General features: G+C 38.3%; 1 long non-coding RNA gene across 1 annotated transcript; it reads right to left on the reverse strand.

The window, feature by feature from the left end:
• Positions 1-6,711: 6,711 nt before the first annotated feature.
• Positions 6,712-20,177, reverse strand: LOC132395659 (uncharacterized). The gene is made up of 3 exons (XR_009512704.1): positions 19,595-20,177; positions 9,213-9,242; positions 6,712-7,047 (listed from the first exon to the last, which is right to left on the reverse strand). It is a non-coding gene; the product is annotated as an uncharacterized LOC132395659 (long non-coding RNA).
• Between the last annotated feature and the right edge of the window lie 1,316 nt (positions 20,178-21,493).

Consider the following 21,493-nt stretch of genomic DNA (forward strand, 5'->3'; position numbering starts at 1 on the left):
TCCTCGGGGCTGACAGCTGCGGATTCAAATTTTATAAAGGCTGACTGGAAATCATTAATTTCCGAATTATTGCTTATTTTATCTCTGAGATAACGTCAGAAGCAGGTTCTTTTGGCCCAGATAGTTCCTCTCTCCATTCAGTCGTGAAGAAGGGTTTTGGTCCAAAACGTCGATTGTTTACACATTTTCATAGATGCTGCCTGACCTGTTGCGTTCCTCTAGCATTTTGTGTGATTTATTTTAAGTTGTTCTCCATGGCTGCATTTTCAGCCTCACCTCTTATACAACACGTTGTACATCTCAGTGCTATTGCATTTGAAGAATAGACCTAAAAGAGCTGGTTTAGATGCCTGTGAAGGAACATATCTTTCCTTTGTTTGGAATTGTATACTACAAGCCACAAGTCATAGGTGCTGAATTAAACCTCTCAGCCAATGAGTAAGCTCCAGCAAGCAGAATTAATAATCAGAGTTAAAATGCATCAAAGCAAGAAACAAAATTTGCTAGTTAAAGTGTGTTATCAGATTAATGTTGCTCATATCTTTCTGTATCAAGAATACCCTCTTTTACTACCAAAGGAATTTAAAATAGAACACTTGATAATCAACAGGAAACAACCCTATCTTTGACCGTATAATGGAGGGAAGGTCAGTAACGCAAGTGCTGAAAATGGTTGGGCTTAGAAAGCAGCTCTGAGATATCTACAACAATATCCTGAAATCAAGATGATTGACCGTCAACAACTAGAACTAAAGTTTATTTCTGTGATGTATCCTTTCAGCCATTGAGTTCTGTTTGACGGAGGCACATTGATGCTTCTCTCTGAGATATACCGTACACTCATTCAATCACTCTGTCATGATCAGAATCAGTTTAGTATCACCAACATAGGTCATGAAATTTGTCTGATCACATCACCTCTGGAACTGAGTTCCTTTGTCTTTGGATCAAGGCTGCCATGAAATATAGGAATAAATGGTTCTGACAAAGGCCAGACTGTGTAGGTTATTGGTACACTATGTGTTGTTCAATACAGTGTTCTTGATACATTCCTTCACTGTAATGATGGAGTGGTCACTTTGCATTCACCTTGCTTTCCCAGTCTGGACAAATATCTGTATTTTCTGATAGACACCAGTTCTATAGCACTCCGAGAACAGCTTGTGAGGAGGCCGGAACAGCTAGTTCTAGTTAGGCAATGTCAGGAACTATAGACCTGGTGGATCCAGTGCACTCAGCCATTTCACAATACTGTACCTTTTGAATAGATCATACTGATGCAGGTTTGGTTTCTATGATGTGTGGGGGGGGGGGGGTGGAGGACAAAATACAAAACTTATCACCCACTCAGTATATCTGGTTAGAAATTCTTCAGCTTTGTTTCTTGCACTAATTGTTTCACATTGTCAGGGCACTGGAACAGGAATCCAATCGCAGACCCAGTACTGTGCAGACAGTGATATTAATTGATTAACAAATCCCGAGGTGCAGACAAAGTCAGTGTCAAAGTTCAGGCAGAGATCAAAACATCCAGAGAAATCCACAGACCAGGATCAGGAAACAGGCAGAGTCGATATTCATCCAGACGGTGTACAGATACAAATGCTGGAAAGGCTCTGGAAAATATACTGGCACAATTTGGCAAATAATAGATGAAAACACAGGACTGAAATACACTGAGTAATAAACAGAGAGACAGATGATAGGTGGAGCACAATGACACACAGGTGGCAACAATACAGGTAATAATGAGGAATAGATGAGAGACAGAGTAGAGCAGGACTGGGGACAGGACCAGATGGACAAATCTTATTGAATTTTTTGAATAGTTTACTAGGAAAGTTGACGAGGGTAAAGCGGTGGATGTTGTCTATATGGACTTCAGTATGGCCTTTGACGGTTCAATCGTTAGGTATTAATATTGAAGTAGTAAAAAGGATTCAACATTGGCTGGATGGGAGATGCCAGAGAGTAGAGGTGGATAATGATTTGCCAGGTTGGAGGCCGGTGACTAGTGGTGTGCCTGAGGGATTTCTACTGGGTCCAGTGTTGTTTGTCATATACATTAATGATCTGGATGATGGGGTGGTAAATTGGATTAGTAAGTATGCAGATGGTACTAAGTTGGCTGGCGTTGTGGATAATGAAGTAGGTTTTCAAAGCTTGTGGAGAGAATTAGGCGAGTTAGAAGAGTGGGCTGAAAGATGGCAGATGAAGTTCAATGCTGATAAGTGTGAAGTGCTACATTTTGGTAGGACTAATCTAAATAGGACATACATGGTAAATGGTAGGAATTGAGGAATGCAGTAGAACAGAGTGATCTCGGAATAACAGTGCATAGTTCCCTGAAGGTGAAATCTCATGTGGATAGGGTAGTGAAGAAAGCTTTTGGTGTGCTGGCCTTTATAAATCAGAGCATTGAGTATAGGAGTTGGGATGTAATGTTAAAATTGTACAAGGCATTGATAAGGCCAAATCTGGAGTTTTGTGTACAGTTCTGCTCACCGAACTATGAGAAAGATGTCAACAAATTAGAGAGAGTACAAAGGAGATTTAGCAGAATGTTACCTGGGTTTCAGCACCTAAGTTACAGAGAAAGGTTGAACAAATTAGGTCTTTATTCTTGGAGCGCAGATGATTCTGGGGGGACTTGATAGAGGTATTTAAAATTATGAGAGGGAAAGAAAGGGTTGATGTGGATAGATTTTTTTCCATTGAGAGTAGGGGAGATTCAAACAAATGCACATAATTTGAGAGTTAAGGGGCAAAATTTTAGGGGTAACACGAGGTGGAACTTCTTTACTCAGGGAGTGGTAGCTGTGTGGAATGAGCTTGCAGTAGAAGTGGTAGAGGCAGGTTTGATATTGTCATTTAAAGTAAAATTGGATAGGTGTATGGTCAGGAAATGAATGGAGGGTTATGGGCTGAGTGCAGGTAGGTGGGACTAGGTGAGCGTAAGCGTTTGGCTCGGACTAGAAGGACCGAGATCACCTGTTTCCTTCTTTAATTGTTATATGGTTATATGATTAAATACTACCCGGCAATCTAAAATAATTTCTCTAGCCTTTTGAGTCCTTTGTCATATCTTCTGCCTTCAGCCATACCTTCACAAATCCCATCCTCACATCATCCCACTGGAATCTCAATAGGGACCTGCTCTCCATCAACATTAAACTGCCAAACCGTACAATTTTTCTGATCAAAACTCAAACCTGCTTTCCTCATAAAATCACTTCCCAGAATATGTTCTGAAGCAGTTGGCAAGTCGATGAGCACAGCTGAGTGGCGCACACTAAGCTGTCCCAACTGTTTGTTCAGGCATGTAGTTAGCTTCCTTACTTGTGAGAGTCCGGTAAATCCGGTTAAAGTAATGGCATCTTGTATTTCCCAACTTGATACATCGAATGTGGAAGTGTTTATGGTGGTTTGAGAGCCTCTTGTATCCCAAATAAATTTCATCTACAAGGAGTTTACCCATACCATAACACATTGCAGTGCACACCACGTAACAGAGGCCTGACACCCTCGTTATGCACTTGGAGCCTCTGTAGGTAACTATGGATATGGTTGTGTCTTTTCATTGGCACCCTGGAAATTACTTTGTGGGTAATGTGGTTGATCTTCTAGTGGCAATGGAGCCTTTGTTGCATCCTGACCATTTCCAGCTCACTGGGTTGTAGAAAATCCCTGCAAAAGTACCTTTGTGTCCACAGCTGTTCCAGCTGCTACCATCGGGAAACGGTACTGCGGCATAAAAGGCATGACCGTCAGACTCCAGGACATCTTCTTCCACCAGGCCATCAGAGTGATTGATTCATGCTGATACAATTGTATTTCTATGTTATATTGACTGTCCTGTTCTACATACTACTCATTATAAATTGCACATTTAGACAGAGATGTAATGTAAATAACGTAATGCATATGAAAGATGTAAGTAATAAAGTCAATTCAGTTCAAAAGGAACATTTCCATGGGGGATCTGGTATTCATGACAAGGAGAATGCAAGTATTCTGACCTCGTCCTCAACCACCTCCTGTACTAGGTGGCGCTGTTGAGTGCAATGGCTGCATACCCCATCTCCTTCCATTCTGCCACTCTACACGCTGTTCTCTTACAGCCATCTTCGAACCCATTTCCCTTTATCCTCTTTAGTACATTCTTTTCTTACTTCTTTTTCCCATACTTATATCACCCTTCTGAGTACCTATGTTACAAATTGTGTGGGATCTGTAGGGTCAAACATTTCACCCACTCTTCTGATCTCCTCAGTACTGTGTGGTACCAAGATCCTCAGCCAGAACTTACTGGGTTGAGTCAAATTCTGCCTGTCCAAGTTAGGACCATAAACTCCAAAGAAAACCATCCACAACTGCATCACAAATGCAGTGCGGTGTTCCCCTTTCTACTGTCTGTACTTAGGCAAAGCCTCCACTGGGTCACCTCAATAGGTCCCTGTAGCTTCTAAAATTGCCTCCTGCAAATCACCCAGTGTCCCTTGGCCTTGTGCCTGTTCCTTTGGTAGGGCTGAGTGTAACAGTGAGGAAAGGCTCAGAAGGGTGAACTTCCGATCCTCTGCTTCATCGAAGCGTTGATGCTGAATGTGCTTGAAAAATTACCAAGGATCATCTCCCAGCCCACCCTTCAGTGTATTTGCAGCTAAACACTCAATTGGGCCACAGCAAATGGGGTAGAACATCATGTCACAACTGGTCCTCCTGCATTCCCCTTTGCCACGGGCATCATTGGGGCAGTGGGTGTTGAAGGTTCTACCCCCTCTTGGAAAAATCCATTGGGAGGTGAGCCTCTACCCCAATCATCCTCACTATCATAGTGTGTTGCCACATACACTAAATTACCCAGGTCTACATCACCATCACTGCCAGCCCTCGTACAAAATGCACGCATTACTCCTCTCTGAGCTGAGAGTTGACTCGGCAGCTTTTTCATCTGTTTTAAACACTTTGTGTGATCTACGCTCCCCTTCTTCTCAGTTGTCAATTTGTGCAAGACATTCACAGCAGTCTGAAAATCCTGACAATGTTTTTCTATTTGTGTTCACCGTTTTATTCTCCTCTTCACTTTCTCTTCTCACCTATTCACACAGAGCCTGAAACTGACTCATATGTATCAAATTCACCTTGCCCTTCTCACTCAAAATTTCAATTTCTTTCCCGGCTTTCTCCACCCCTCTTCTGTCTCTAAATCCTCTCACCTACGCAATTCCTCTGCCCATTTATGCTTTTCTCTCTCCACTTCCATTAGATTTTCCTGCACACATCCCATTATAACCATAATCTTGCTGCATCATGTTCTGGACTCGAACGCAGCAGCGGCCACACTATCCTGACTGACAATCTGGACATCAGCCCCAACCGTACTCTGCATCCCCAGCTTGCAGTCCGAAAATCTGAGATTGACAACTACCAACCTATCAACATTGGATGCTGGATTTTGGAGTTTTAGAAAGTTCCTTAAGAATATTGATAGAGACATTTGACTAATTTTGTATATGCTTATTCAAAGAGTAATCCTATTCCCTCTGTCAAATGGACAAGGAGAGCAAGAAATCCATTTGGTTTTCTCCACACAAGTTTGAATCTTACCAATTATACGTTTCCAATATTTCCAGTTTTAGAAGAGTAAGGTGTTTGTACGGACAAACCAGGGTGGGACATGCACATTGCACAGTAGAGCACACGGCAAAATGAAGATCTGCAGCTTGGGAGAATGAGGGGAGATTTGACAGAGTATACAAAATTATGAGGGATAAATGCAAATAGTGTTTTCCACTGAGGTTGGGCAAGACCAGAACTAGAGGTCATAGGTTAAATATGCAACGTGGAATATTTCAGTGGAAACTGAGTAGGATCCTCTTCTATCAGAGAGCAGTGCCAATGTGGAACAAGCTGCCAGTGGACGTGTTATCATCAGGTCTGATTGCAATATTTAAAAGAAGTTTGGATTACCACAACGGACTATGAAGGGCTGTACGCCAGGTGTGAGACAATTGGACTAGGCAGAATAACAGTTTGGCATGGACTAGATGGGCTGACAGTCCTGTTTCTCCAATAAATTTTAGAGCCACCAAGTGATAGAATCGTGTAACACAAACACAGACATTGTTGGTTCTCCATGTTTGTGCTGGCCAAAAGGGATCACCAAGCCCTGGGAGAATATGAAAACATCACCCAGAAGCACTGGAGACCAAGATTAAATCTGTGTCATTGCAGATGTGAGGCAGCTGCTCCCCCAGCTGTGTCACTGCTCTCTTATGGATTTATATTTGCACAGTGCGCACTTCCATAACTAGTATGATTCATAGTTTTTCTTTAACAAATAATTATCACCTGGAAAACTTCATTTAGTTTGACTAGCTTATGGTCAAACAGATAACATGCCCACTTTATGAAGGACTGTACTTGCAGCAGAGGATTTCAGAATGTGCCTTACAACAAGCCTTTAACCAATAGGTTATGTAATTATTAACACAATAAATTATTAACAATTATTAACACAAATTTAGTGTTGTGAATACGGGAAACGTGGGATATGGAGAGGAGTCATAGGGGGGATGGAGCTTACTGCAGAACTGTTCACAACATTTTCCCAAAGTTGTAATGTGTATTGAAGTGCTGTGGCGAGGGAATTCAGAAACATGACCAAGTATCCTGCTGACTGACACAAATACATTCACACATCACACTGTCTACATGGAATTCCTTTATTTTATTATAATTTTAGCAATACACAAGTTGTATATAAAAATGCCAGAACTGAAAAATGGAATATTCTCCACCATGGTAGAGTTTAGCGATAATCATCTGATTTAAGTTATTCTAAAATGACAAAAATTACAGTTCCACATATCTTTATTAAATGCATCCAATTAAAGGTATGTCTGGATTAACATACAGAATTTCAAGAGTAAAATTATTTCAAACAATAATATTAATATTTTGAAGTTTTCTCTTTGATGCTCAAATCTCCATTCCTTAGCTCTGGCCAGAAATGATACTGATTTCTCTGTCCCAACGGTGCCATTTCTGTCACAAACACATAAGCAGAGGTTAAAATTAATGAGATAAAATTACACATTTTGGGAATTAATCTGAGAGTCCCTGTAATGCAAAGCATGATTTTTGTGAGGAATCAATAGGGTAAAGGCATTCTAATGAACTGAAGGCAACTGTGAGCTTTCTTGGCCGACACAGAAATTGAGAAAAAGGCTGGACACATTTTGCACCAAAATTAGTAAGATCTACATCTACAATTTCCCCATTTTAAATGTGTGCACTTCACACATTACTACCAGCAGAATGGTGTGAAGTTACCAGAAACAGAGATAAGGTTCTTGGGAAAAATGAAAGGTCTGAAGGCAGACAAGTCACCTGGATCAGATGGTCTACTTACTTTCCAAGGTTCTGAAAGAGGTGGCTGACAAGATTGTGGAGGCATTAGTAATGATCGATCAAGAACTAGATTCTGGGAAATTGCAAATGTCACTCCAGTTTTCAAGAAGGGAGAGAGGGAGAAGAAAGGAAACTATAGGCCAATTAGTGGTTGGGCAGATAATGGAGTTGAGGATTATCAAGGATAAGGTCTCAGAGAACTTGGAGGTACATGATTAAATAGGCTGTAGTCAGCATAGTTTCCCCCATGGGAAACTCTTGCCTGACAAATCTCTTGGAATACTTTGAAGAAATAACAAGCAGGATAGACAAAAGAGAATTCTGTACCTGAATTTACAGCAGGCCTTTGACAAGGTCCCACACACAGGTCTGCTTAAGATGCTAAAAGCCCATGGTATCACAGAAAAGATACAGCATGGATAAAGCAGTGGCCGGTTGGCAGAAGACAGAGAGGGAATGAAGGGAGTATTTTCTGGCTGGCTGCCAGTGACTAGTGGTGCTCCACAAGGGTGTGTGTTTGGACTGATACCTTTTATGTTACATGTCAATGATCTGGATGATGGAATTAATGGCTTTGTTGCAAAGTTTGCAGACGATCTGAAGAAAGGTAGAGGGGGAGGTAGTTTTGAGGAAGCAGAGAAGCTATAGAAGGACATGGATTAGGAGAATGGGCACAGAAATAACAGATGAAATACAGTATTGGCAAGGGTATGCTCATGCACTTTGGTAAGAGAAATGAAAGGGTTAACTGTTTCCTAAATAGAGTAAAAAAAAACAAGCAGAAACTGAGGTGCAAAGGAACTTGAGAGTCCTTGTGAAGGAATCCCTAATGTCTAATTTGTAGATTGAGGCTGAGGTGAGGAAGGCAAATGTGATATTAGCATTCATTTCAAGACTACAATACAAAGCAAGGATGTCCTGTTGAGGTGTTATAAAGCACTGGTAAGGGCTCACTTGGGGTATTGTGAGCAATTTTGGGCCTCTTAGAAAGGATGTGCTGAAGCTGGACAGGGTTCAAAGGAGGTTCACAAAATTGATTCCAGGATTGAAAGGCTTGTCACATGAAGAGCTCTGGGCCTATATGCACTAGAAGTCAGAAGAATGTGGGGTGATGTCATTGAAACCCTTCAAATGGTGAAATGCCTTGAGAGAGAAGATGTGGCGAGGAGGTTTCCCATGATGGAAAGATTCAAGGCCAGAGGGGACAGAATCAAAATGCAGGGGCATCTTTTGGGGGGAATTTCTTTAGCCAGGGATTGGTGAGTCATTGCAATTCTTTGCCACAGGCAGCTGTGGAGGCCAGTTCTTGGGTATATTTAAGGCAGAGGTTGACAGATTATTGATTGTTCAGGGTATGAAGGGACAGGGAAAAGGCAGGAGATTGGGCAGAGGGGAATATTTGATCAGACAGGATGAAATGGCAGAGCAGACTCAAAGGGCTAAATAGCCTAATTCTGCTCCTATAATTGATGCTATTTTGGAACAGTGATTTAGTCTGTGGGCTTCTACCTCAAACTACACTGAAAATCTATTTTTTTTTTAAATACATGTTTCTCATTTATAATATTTCCTTCAAGGTCAAATAAAAATCTCCACTCTTGGAATAATCTCAGAGATTGGATACATAGCAAGTTGTAAGGCCAGTTCATTGGTCCAAAAGAAGTGGAGGCAGGTTGGTTTAATTAATTACAAAAATATTATAACATGTATCGATGCTACAATTAAGATCTTGCAAAAAGCAACAGAAGATTAACATATTTGAACTTCTTACAATGTTACTACTTCATCGAGGTACTTACATATAGCAGAAATGCCCCTTTATTTCAGTTCTGTAAAAATGAAAATGAACAGGTGAATACTGAAGTTCTCAAATTACCTATTTTAACAACCCTGAAAAAAAAGAGAGCATCTGTGATTAGCAAGAAATTGATTTAAGAATTCTGACATCTGAGCAGAATGAAATGTTGCTGTGTGCATTAATTCAATGGTACAGATTTTAGTAATTTTATCCCAGCGAGATATTAAAGGATCAATTTAAACTAAAGGAAGAGTTTGTTGGGGGTGTACTATAGACCAAACAGCCAAAGAAAGGAAGGAACAGATGAAAAGGTAAATAGCAATATGTTCAAAAGAGGATTATAGTACAAGGGGATTTCAATTTCCAAAACATTAACTGAGATTGCTATTAGCATTAAAGGCTCAGGAAAGATGTGGAGGTAGGTGTAAGGGCATCATTTCTGAGATGTGTCTAGGACTGCTTCTTGACTCAGATTGAGTCAGAGTACAATACAGTATGAAACAGGAATTTTTGGAGATAGTGATTGTTGTGTATTGAATATATCAATAATATTTGAGTAGTCTTGTATCATTTGATTAAGCATACATGTTCATTTAAATAATGTATTACAGGTTAAATGTAAAAATACATTACATATATAATCATGAAAATAAATCAGTGCTCACCTCACTTAAAGTAAACACAAGGTTAGACCAGCATTTCCTTTGAAGTGATTTAATATTTTGATGTTACATTTGAGATAAGATATTTTTAAAATGAACCCAAGAAGGCTACTGTTATTTTACCTCTTACTAAAGGAGATTATAATCAATGTCGATTAATAACTCAATTTAGATGGCCGGCAAATGGTATAAAATATTTAGGTATAAGAGTTGATAATGACATAAAAAACTTATACAAATTAAATTATTTACCACTTTTGAAAAAACTTCAGGAAGATCTTGATAAATGGATGGCATTACCAATAACATTAGTAGGTAGAGTAAATACTATAAAAATGAATATATTCCCTAGACTACAATATTTATTTCAATCATTACCAATACAATTACCCCAGAAGTTTTTTCAAGAGTTAAACAAATATGTGAGGAAATTTCTCCGGAAAGGTAAGATGTCAAGAATATCGTTGGAAAAATTGACATGGAAATTTGATCTAGGAGGATTACAACTTCCAAATTTTAAGAATTATTATAAAGCAAATCAACTTAGATTTATTGCATCTTTTTTCGAGAAAGATAAACCGGCATGGGTTAGAATAGAACTAGATAAAATAGGAGAAAATGTACCAGAAGATTTTATATACAAATGGGAATCTAAATGGATACAGGAAAAGAAAGAATCTCCTATATTAAAACATTTGATTGACTTATGGAATAAGATAAATGTTGATGATGAGACAAAAAATCTTTATTAGCAAAAAGATCTTTAATTCAAAATAAACTTATTCCTTTCACAATGGACAATCAACTTTTATATAATTGGTTTCAAAAAGGGATTAGATATATAGGAGATTGTTTTGAAGGAGGTATATTAATGTCATTTGATCAATTAAAGAATAAATATAAAGTATCAAATAACACTTTATTTTGTTACTTTCAATTAAGGGCTTATTTAAGAGAAAAATTAGGCCAAACAATGTTATTGCCAAAATCTAATGAATAGAAATTTTAATTCAAAAAGGAAACATTAAAAAATTTATATCTTGTGTGTATAATTTGACTCAAAAACAGGCAATTAAACAAGGAGTCCATAAGTCAAGACAAAACTGGGGAAGCGAATTGAATATTAAAATTGAAGAAACAAATTGGTCAAGACTATGTCTTGATAGTATGACGAATACAATAAATGTTCGGTTAAGATCAGTGCAGTATAATTTTCTACATCAATTATATATTACACCACAAGAAATAAATAAATTAAATCCAAATTTATCGGATCAGTGTTTCCGATGTAACCAGGAAACTGGTACTTTTTTTTACATTCTACATGGTCTTGCTCTAAAATTCAACCTTTTTGGACAAATTTAAGACTTTTACTGGAACAAATTACAGGAACACAATTTCCTCATAATCCAATATTACTCTTACTAGGTGATATTGAAGGGATAAAACCAAAACTCAAACTAAATAAATATCAGAAAGAATTCATAAAAATTGCACTGGCAGTAGCCAAAAAAGCTATCGCAGTTACTTGGAAATCGGATACATATTTAAGTATAGACTCTTGGAAGAAAGAAATCTATGGCTGTATTCCATTAGAAAAAATTACTTATAATTTAAGAGATAAATATGAAACATTTCTGAAAATTTCGAGCCCTTATTTACAAAAGACAGGACTAAATATATAGATGCTCTGAAGATGAAACAATTGGTTATTGGGGGAAAGAAATAAATATATATATTAAAGTTATTACGAACTCCATGGAGCATGTGGGGATCTTCCAACAACCAGGCATTCTTTCTTTCTTTTTTTCTTTTTTTTTCTCTTTCTTTCTCTTTTTTTCTATAGGGCAGTTAGGGGGAGGGGTTAAGGGGAGGGGGAAGGGTTATATACATTTTTTTTCATACTTTACTCTGTAATTACTTAAAAATGCAATTAAAAAAGTTTTCAAAAAAAAAGGCTACTGTTGAAGCGCAGTAAGATGTTCAAAATTTTAATACCAACAGTAAGGAATGTTAATTAAACTACATGTAGTCAGCATGTGCTGACTATCTCAAAATGACAGAAAACGGGAAGAATTTGCAGGTCCGTAAAGTACAAGTACCAGGTGGTAATAATCGGAAATCGCTAATGGTTGGCTACGTCAAAGATTGACAAGTCTGATTACACAGCGGGTAACTGGCTTATGTATACTGAGCTACTGGGACAGTATTTTGAAGCAAGTGAAATAGCCAGTGAAAAGTGCCCAGTTCTTTAAGTTTGAAGGAATACACTTTGCTTCAAAGTCTGATTGATCCAACCAAACCATCAGAAATGAGCTTTGGTGCTATTGGAAAATTAATGCAGGAACACCAAGATCCAAATCCATTGTTAATTGCAAAATGATTTAGGTTTCATTAGCGGAATCCAAAACGGGAATCCATTCAGAATACACGGCTGAATTGAAGAGATTGTCAGTTCAGTAATGGTCTTAACTCGGCATTGACAGATCATTTAGTTTGCAGAATCTTAGGCTACATCCACACCAGACCAGATAATTTTGAAAAAGCCAGTTTTGCGTAAAAACGATAGGCGTCCACACTGAATTTTTGAAAATATCTCTATCCAAAGTGAAACGGAGATTTCGGCGAATCTCCTCCTGCCTAGCATGCGCAGGATACACCTACAGAAAACAAACGACATGTTTCGTGTTGAATCTCGCTGTAAAAGTGCGCGTTTGTGTAGTTACAGACTAGAAAAACTTTAAACGATGGACAGCTGTTGGCTTTCGCACAGGAGAGCCTAAAACTAAAAAAAAACAAATACTGGAGTTTTCGGAGGCAACCGACAGGGAGTTCATGGACAGATTGACCAGGCTGACAACAAACATTGAAACACTGACTAACTCTGTTGCATTAATAAAGCACCTTGTTAAATGTATAAAACATTTCTGCATCAGTGTTATCTTGTATTTCCATACAATGTTACATTAGGCTGTTACACATCTATTGTCAGAGAAGCACTTGTATAAATAAGTAAACCACCTTCATACGAGCAAGGACGGAAAACAGGGCAAAGTGAGTATACTTATTTATTCAGTAAGTTATGGATCAAAGTATTTGCTGAGTACATTTCTAACTTTTCTGGCTTCAGTCTCATTGCCGTCTGTTCTGAAATTGTTAGCTTGCAATCAAGAAAACAATCAAATAGCGCGCTGTGGTCTGATAGCATTTTCAAAAGTCTCCGGTTATGCTGTCCACGCTGATCTGCCCAAGCAGCATTTTCAAAAATATACACCCTGGAACGAGTTTTTGAAAAGCTGTGGTTTCGGGGGATGAAAACAGTGTTTTAGTGTGGACGGAGGGTAAAAACGAAGAAAAAAAGCTTTGCTTACAGATTTATCCAGTGTAGTGTGAATGTAGCCATAAAGCCAAAGAAACATTTAAAACTGGTTCTTAACTGAAGAACAACTTGCATTCAAATGAGCATTTGAGATCACTGGTACAATGGTGATCTGTTACAATCTGTTACAGACAGAATTGCAGTCAGGAGTGAAAGTGAGAAAAAATTGCAGAGTCTAAACAGAAACCAGCCTGGCAAAATAAATAGTGTTACTGATATGGCAGGGGACTCACATACACAAACAAATGCAGTTAAAGGCAAAAGTTACAGAGAATGCAGCAAGTTGGACACATGCAAAGAGCATGTCGGAAAGACAAAAATAAATGGATGGTTCAGGGAGAAGAAAGAGCTAAAGAGTCAACTTGCAGTTTTAAAGAGAGCACCAATCTGCATGCTGTTGATGAAAAATCTGACAATGGTGAGACTGACACAGGGCTGCGTAGCCTTGAGATCTACCATATGAAAATGAACAAATGACAAGCACTATGACTTGTACTAGAATGGAATGGCAAGTTATTTAAAACGAAATTGGACACTAGTTTGGCTGTTTCAGTCATCCCACAAAATGAGTGTGAACAGCATTTTAAAGGTACTAAACTGAAGCATTCAGATATGCAACAAAGAACTTGTACTGGAGAAAACACAATTCCTGAGGGATTGACAATGAAATACAACAGCCACAAGCCACATTGGGCTCGTATGTGGTAAAAACAGAAGGACCAGCATTGTGGGAGCATGGATAGCTGAGGCAACTACAACTTGATTTCAGATCCCTCCGCAATTTGCATGCCACAACCCCTGCAATGAAGCCAACTGCAAGACAATTAAGAAGTGTACTGGATGTTAAAGAAAGACATTGGAAAACACCACCATATTAAAGGGCAAAATATTGTTAAATGAATGTACCACACCCAAACCTACCCAGTTCCTTTTATGACTGGTGATAAAGATACCAGTGAGCTAGGTCACCTGGAGTATGAAGCAATTCTTTTCAAAGTCGAGTGCAGCACATCTACAATGGTTATGGCCCAGGACAGGAGATATCTTCACAAGCCTTTCTGGAGGAAAACACTTCAGCAAAGTTTACTTATGAGTCCCACCTACTGGTGAAGATGGAAGAAGAGACCATCTTCACCATAAATATTCACAAAGGATTTTATTATTATAACAAAGGCTTATTTTTGAAGGAGGAACTGCACTTGCACTCTGGTAGAAACCACTTGTTTAATTTCTTGTTTTAATTACACAGTTTCTTCCTCTTCTGGGTTCTGCAAGGTTGCCTAGGCACTCCATGTTATCTGAAAGACATCACTGTAAATAGTAAGGATGACAAGGAGCAGCTCGAGGACCTCAAGACAGTGTTAAAAAGATTAGCGTATTGGCGCAGAGCCCAAAACAACAAGTGTGAATTATTTAAACCAAGCATCACCTACTGTGATCACACATTTGATGCACAAGAACTACACAACTATACTGAGAAAATTCAAACCATGGAGGCAAAAGGATGCATCAGAGTTGTAGTTTGTTTCTAGGATTTAATCAATGACTGTAACAGGTTCCTGCCAAACTTCTTGAACTCAATACTGCAGATCAGGAGGAAATGGCGAAGGACAAAGCGTGAGATGTAGGTACTTGGCAAGATTAACGACAAAACTGGACCACTCTCCTACACGATGGAGTTTGCAGTTGATATCGTCAGGAGACACATCAATCAGCTGTGATGGGCAGAAAGTTGACTACTGCTATCAGAACCATTTCCTGCAGTCTCAGAGTAGGCTCCAGAACCTGGGATGATTCACAGCCACAAGTCTCACATGCCAGCAGAGTGATTCCCTTGTCAGGAAAGGCATTATCCCACAAGAGTAAGAAAACCTTCAGTCATTTAATCTTTCAGCCCAAGTGTGACAAATTAAAATATAATACGTTGTGGATGTCTTTTATCTGTGCATGTAGTTGCAATGCATTCAATTGAGTTGGAGTTTATAGCTAAGCAAGGAGGAGTGCTGTGTATTTAATATTTGAGGAATCTTGTATTTGTATTGATTAAGCATTCTTGTCTAAATAATTATGGGTTTTTATGCATAAATACATCACATCAGGGTACAGATACAAAAGCCCGAAATCATGTACCATTAGTCAGAGACCAATTACTATTAACTCCAGAACGGTTTCTAACCCAGATAAAAAATGATTAACTTGCTCCCATCTATGATAAGATGGGCTTTTGACCATCTACAACATTTATGGCCTTTCACCTTGTCATCTACTGGCTCTGCACTTTCTCTGCAATTGTAACACTTCATTCTGCATCCTCTTTTCCTCGTACCACCTCACTGCATTGTTGTAATGAATTGATCTATCTGGGTGCGATGCAAGACAAATGTTTCACTGTAGCACAGGTCATGTGACAGCAATAAACCAATTTACCTAATTTAGCATGTCATCCATGTGCCTGACTCCAGATTCCAGAAACAAGCCCTATACTCACTTTGGCACATCTTCACATTGTAAAGACTCCTCCACTGGACTATTTTATTGCCTACTGTTCTTCCTTCAACCAATAATTCCAAGAAAAATTACCACCAAACTCTGAGATTGGGACTAAACACTTCCCTTTACAAGTGATCCTTACCAACAGACTGCAGCAGCAGCAAAACCTCTGCCAAATTATTCTCAACACTGATGCCCCACACACCACAAGTCAAAAGTGGCAAGCAGTCTTAATTCCAGGATTTCAGCTTACTTTCATATATAAATAAACATACAAATACCAAGTAAACAAATAAAGAGCTGAGAAAGGATGTTGGTGGTGGGGAGGGGTGTGAGACAAAGGAATAAAGATGGTGCTTCTGAAAAGTCTATCACATAGTTATAAAAGAATACTTCTTAGTGATACATTAATGGGTTATATGATTAGAACAGTTACATCATGTGGGTAATGTGCTAATACGTAGCCAATGAAAAATGAGAAAGCTATAAAACGTTAGTTAATCTGTTATACCGCTTTCTGCCAGGGAGTTTGAAAAATACACGCGTTTGTTAAAAATTACAAATTTTTTACATAAACGTAACCAACAGACTGCAATCAGAGGCAGTAACACCCGTCCCATGACTTTGCTCAACACTGATGCCCCACAGATCACCGCGTCTGCAATGCCTTACTCTATATCTTTTACACTTATGGCGACAAGTAGTCTTTTCATTATATATTGATGTAGCACAATCTTCCTTCATTCAGTGTACTGATAGATACCTATTATTATATGATTTAAGACCTTAGCTTAAACTCAGGATTCTAGAACTGGAACATTCAACATCACGTGTGAAAGTATTTTGAAACAGGACAGCATTAGCATTTATATGAGAGAGCATAGTGAGACAATGGGATTTTCAAAATTGGGAGATACATAATAAAAACTAAATTCCGTAGTAATTACTGAATTAGTTATACAGACTTTAGATAAAATCATTAAGAAGAAGCTTTGAAAAGAATAATGTCAAATGTTTCAAAATTATTAACAGGGAAGATGAAAAATAAATTTCTAGTCATTTTAAATTTAAAATGATATTGCCTTAGTATAACTGGAAGTTGAAGAGTACTTGGCTGTGTCTCTCAGGTTCTTGACTGGTCAGACTCTGAAATTGTTCCACTGTGCAAGAACTCTTTCCTTCTTAAACACAAGAAATTCTGCAGATGCCAAAAATCCAGAGCAACACAGACAAAGTGCTGGAGGAACTCTATAGGTCAGGCAGCATCTATGCGGATGAATAAACAGACATTTTGGACCAAGACTTGGTGAAATCTCTCAGCCTGCAACGTTAACCACTTATTTCTCTATAAATGCTGTCTGACCTGTTCTGAGTCTTGCTTCTTGTTACATTCTCTTTCCTTCATCAGGGGAGTATAGGTATTTTGGAAAAGTTTTCTTGTTCAAGCAGAACAAAAATAATGTTTTAGGAACTTACTTGAACTTTTTTCACATTGTATAATGCATTCACTTAGCAGCATATATTTGTTCCCATTGCCACCGCAGCCACTATACATGAACCTCTCGCATTTCCGAGTTTTCGTATTGTAGTAATAGTAAGGGAAATAGTTTTTGCACGACCCTATTTTTTTTGGGTCTGAACAGTTGACTAGAACAAGAAAAGGACAAAGTGATTAACTGTAGTGTTTGTAAAACTGTAATACCACACCAAAACATAGGTCTCAATGTCAAGATGCAAGAAACAATTGAAATACAAGTTACTATTTAGTAAATGTACTGCCAAAAATAGAATTTACATGATTGTCATCTTTAGGCAGTTTAAAATCAACATAATCTATCAGCACTGCATGCAGAGTTTCAGAAAGGAAAATCTGACAGATACTTCTTAAAAAAATAACCATAATGTAAATAATAATCTTTGGTATTTTACCAATAAATACAAAAATAGAGCTGGAAACAGAGTTGAAGATGTGTTAGATGACTTTAGCCAGCGTAAAGTTAATATACATTGAGCTTTTCTACTCTTCATTCATTTTCAACTGGGACATCATCAAATGTCTCTATGCAGATCAAATGCTGTGCTAGAGCACATTTCATCTCCCAAATGCTGATTATACTGATGTTTAGAAAAATTTCCAACTATTTGCCCCCTGAGGCAGACTGACTGAACCGCGGTTACTCAGTGTCTGGTTTTCTCCCTTTTTAAACAATGGCACCACATGACCAAGTGTCCAGTCCTCTGATACCAAGCCTGTAACTGATAAACAGTCACAAATTATTATCAAACTCTTAACTATTTCCTTCCTTGCATCCTTTTTAGGTCTGGGGTCCACTCCATCTGTAAAATGCCTCATGAAAATATTATCTGAGCAGGTTCAACACAGATGGATTTAAATCCATTTGTGAAAACAACAGATGGGATTTTCACATTTCAAAATCACTTAACACAAGTTAACATTAGTCAAACAATATTTCTGAAAGGCCTAGAAGCAAAATCAAAGGGATTATGATAAATATTTTGAGGTCCAACAGAGGACAAATTTGAATATTGTAATTCTGTAATTTTATATTGTGTCACACTAATTCTAAGTTTATAGGCAACATGTTGTTTGGAATCATTCTACAATCAGTTAACATTACTCAAAAATATTTTGAGTCCTGACGAAGGGTCTCAGCCTGAAACTTCGACATCTCTTCTCCCTAGATGCTGCCTAGCCTGCTGTGAACTTCCAGCATTTTGTATGTGTTGTTATTCAAAAATATTTTGATATGTTTCGAACGAATAGCAAAAGGATTATGTTGCTAAGTATTTTGAAATTCAACAGAGGAGAAATTTGAATATTACAGAGTGCATTTTATACAGTGCACTCAATTCAGATTGTTGACTATTCACTCTATATTACAAGATGTTACAGAAACCTGAAGTCTTTCTTATCATGTTCTTCTTGTTCTTAATGCTGATGGATCTAAAGTAGGAAAAACAACTTGAATAAAAACTGACCACAGTACATCATCCATTCATCCATTCTCTGAAACTCAGTGTTCACTTTATTAGGTATCTGTGGTCTTTGTGGAATTAGTACCTAAAGCTAAATGTTTCAGTTTCAGTTGACACTTTTAAACACCAGCTCAAAACTTATATATTTAACCTTGCTTTTAAAGAATATGATTCTTTTATTTTCATGTTAATTTTTAGCCTTTATTTTAAGGTTTAATTTACCCCTTGGTAAAGCACATTGAACAACACTGCCAATACGAAGAGAGCTCAATAAATAAAGTTGTTATTAGTGTTTCTGCCACATGATTGGCTGATTAGATATTTGCATTAATGAGCAGGTGTATCTAATAAAGTGGGCACTGAACGTATATCAATTCCCATTGACCAGGCAACACTATGTGTAAATGTGTGTGTGCGAGAGAGATGTGTTTATGGAAATTACATTAAAACATCCCTTAACTCCACCCTGCCCACAAAAAATACAAGATGTTATGTTTAACTTAGTGCAAGTTTAAAGATTACCTGATAAACCATCTCGAAATAACAAATATCGCCACATTTCCTTTCTGATGCTTTGCAACTTTGAGTGATTAGATTGAGTTTTTTCTGTCTCTGCACTAAAAGAGGCTGTGATGTGACACCAACACTCAATTTTCCTCTAAACGCATGGAAAATATATTCGCTGTAATTTATGGAACAATGGTGATATAAACATTGCAAGTCTTGTCATTTCCACAGCCTTGTGTTTTTTAAAAATTAACACTAAACAGGAAACACAGCTGTTTTTTTTTAAACAAATTCTTATCGTTACTGCAATTTTCCCAGCTCGTCTAACCATTTTTCTAAATGGGTTACCTTTTTCTTCTGCGGAACACGGTAGAGAGAGCAACAAAATGCAGCTGATTTGGACGACGATGCCCCACTTCATGGTTGTTCAGCCGGTGTGAGTTGCCTTGTTCACTCTGTGACCGGGATTACAGTCTGTTCTGAGTTTGCGTTCTCACTGACTGACTCCAAGACGCCACATTTATACAGCGCGGTTTACTGCTTCTGCACTCAGCTTTCCATGTCACCCAACTGGAAAACCAATGGCGCCAAACTCATTCCCGATTAGGATCTCCGGGGCTGACAGCTGCGGATTCAAATTTTATAAAGGCTGACTGGCAATCAATAATTTTCGAATTATTACTTATTTTATCTCTGAGGTAACGTCATACAACAGAGAAGCAGGTTCTTTTGGCCCAGATAGTTCCTCTCTCCATTCAGTCGTGAAGAAAGGTTTCGTTCCAAAACGTCGATTGTTTACTCATTTTCATAAATGCTGCCTGACCTAGCATTTTGTGTGAGTTATTTTAAGTTGTTCTCCATGGCTGCATTTTCAGCCTCACCTCTTATACAACACATTGTACATCTCAGTGCTACTGCAATTGAAGAATAGACCTAAAAGAGCTGGTTTAGATGCCTGTGAAAAAACATATCTTTCCTTTGTTTGGAGTTCTGTACTGCAAGCCACAAGACATAGGTGCTGAATTAAACCTTTCAGCCAATGAGTAAGCTCCAGCCAGCAGAATTAATAATCAGAATTAAAATGCGTCAAAGCAAGAAACAAAATTTGCTAGTTAAAGTGTGTTATCAGATTAATGTTGCTCATATCTTTCTGTATCAAGAATGCCCTCTTTTACTACCAAAGGAATTTAAAATAGAACACTTGATAATCAACAGGAAACAACCCTATCTTTGACCGTATAATGGAGGGAAGGTCAGTAACGCAAGTGCTGAAAATGGTTGGGCTTAGAAAGCAGCTCTGAGATATCTACAACAATGTCCTGAAATCAAGATGATTGACCTTCAGCAACTAGAAATAAAGTTTCTTTGTGTGATGTATCCCTTCAGCCATTGAATTCTGTTTGACTGGAGTACATTGATGCTTCACTCTGAGATATACCGTACACTCATTAAATCAAGCCGTCATGATCAGAATCAGGTTTAGTATCACCAACATAGGTCATGAAATCTGTCTGATCACATCACCTCTGGAACTGAGCTCCTTTGTCTTTGGATCAAGGCTGCCATGAAATATAGGAATAAATTGGTCTGAGAAAGGCCAGACTGTGTAGGTTATTGGTACAGTATGTGGTGTTCAGTACAGTGTTCTTGATACATTCCTTCACTGTAATGATGGAATGGTCACTTTGCATTCAACTTGCTTTCCCAGTCTGGACAAATATCTGTATTTTCTGATAGACACCAGTTCTATAGCACTCCGAGAACAGCTTGTGAAGAGGCCGGAACAACTAGTTCTAGTTAGGCAATGTCAGGAACTATAGGCCTGGTGGATCCAGTGCACTCAGCCATTTCACAATACTGTACCTTTTGAATAGATCATACGGATGCAGGTTTGGTTTCTATGATGTGTGGGTGGGGTGGTGGAGGGCAAAATACAAAACTTATCACCCACTCAGTATATCTGGTTAGAAATTCTTCAGCTTTGTTTCTTGCACTAATTGTTTCACATTGTCAGGGCACTGGAACAGGAATCCAATCGCAGACCCAGTACTGTGCACACAGTGATATTAATTGATTAACAAATCCCGAGGTACAAACAAAGTCAGTGTCAAAGTTCAGGCAGAGTTCAAAACATCCAGAGAAATCCACAGACCAGGATCAGGAAACAGCCAGAGTTGATATTCAGCCGGACAGAGTATGGATACAAATGCTGGAAAGGCTCAGGAAAATTTACTGGCACAATTTGGC

This window comes from Hypanus sabinus, chromosome 6 (assembly GCF_030144855.1).
Source record: "Hypanus sabinus isolate sHypSab1 chromosome 6, sHypSab1.hap1, whole genome shotgun sequence".
NCBI classification, from domain to species: domain Eukaryota; kingdom Metazoa; phylum Chordata; class Chondrichthyes; order Myliobatiformes; family Dasyatidae; genus Hypanus; species Hypanus sabinus.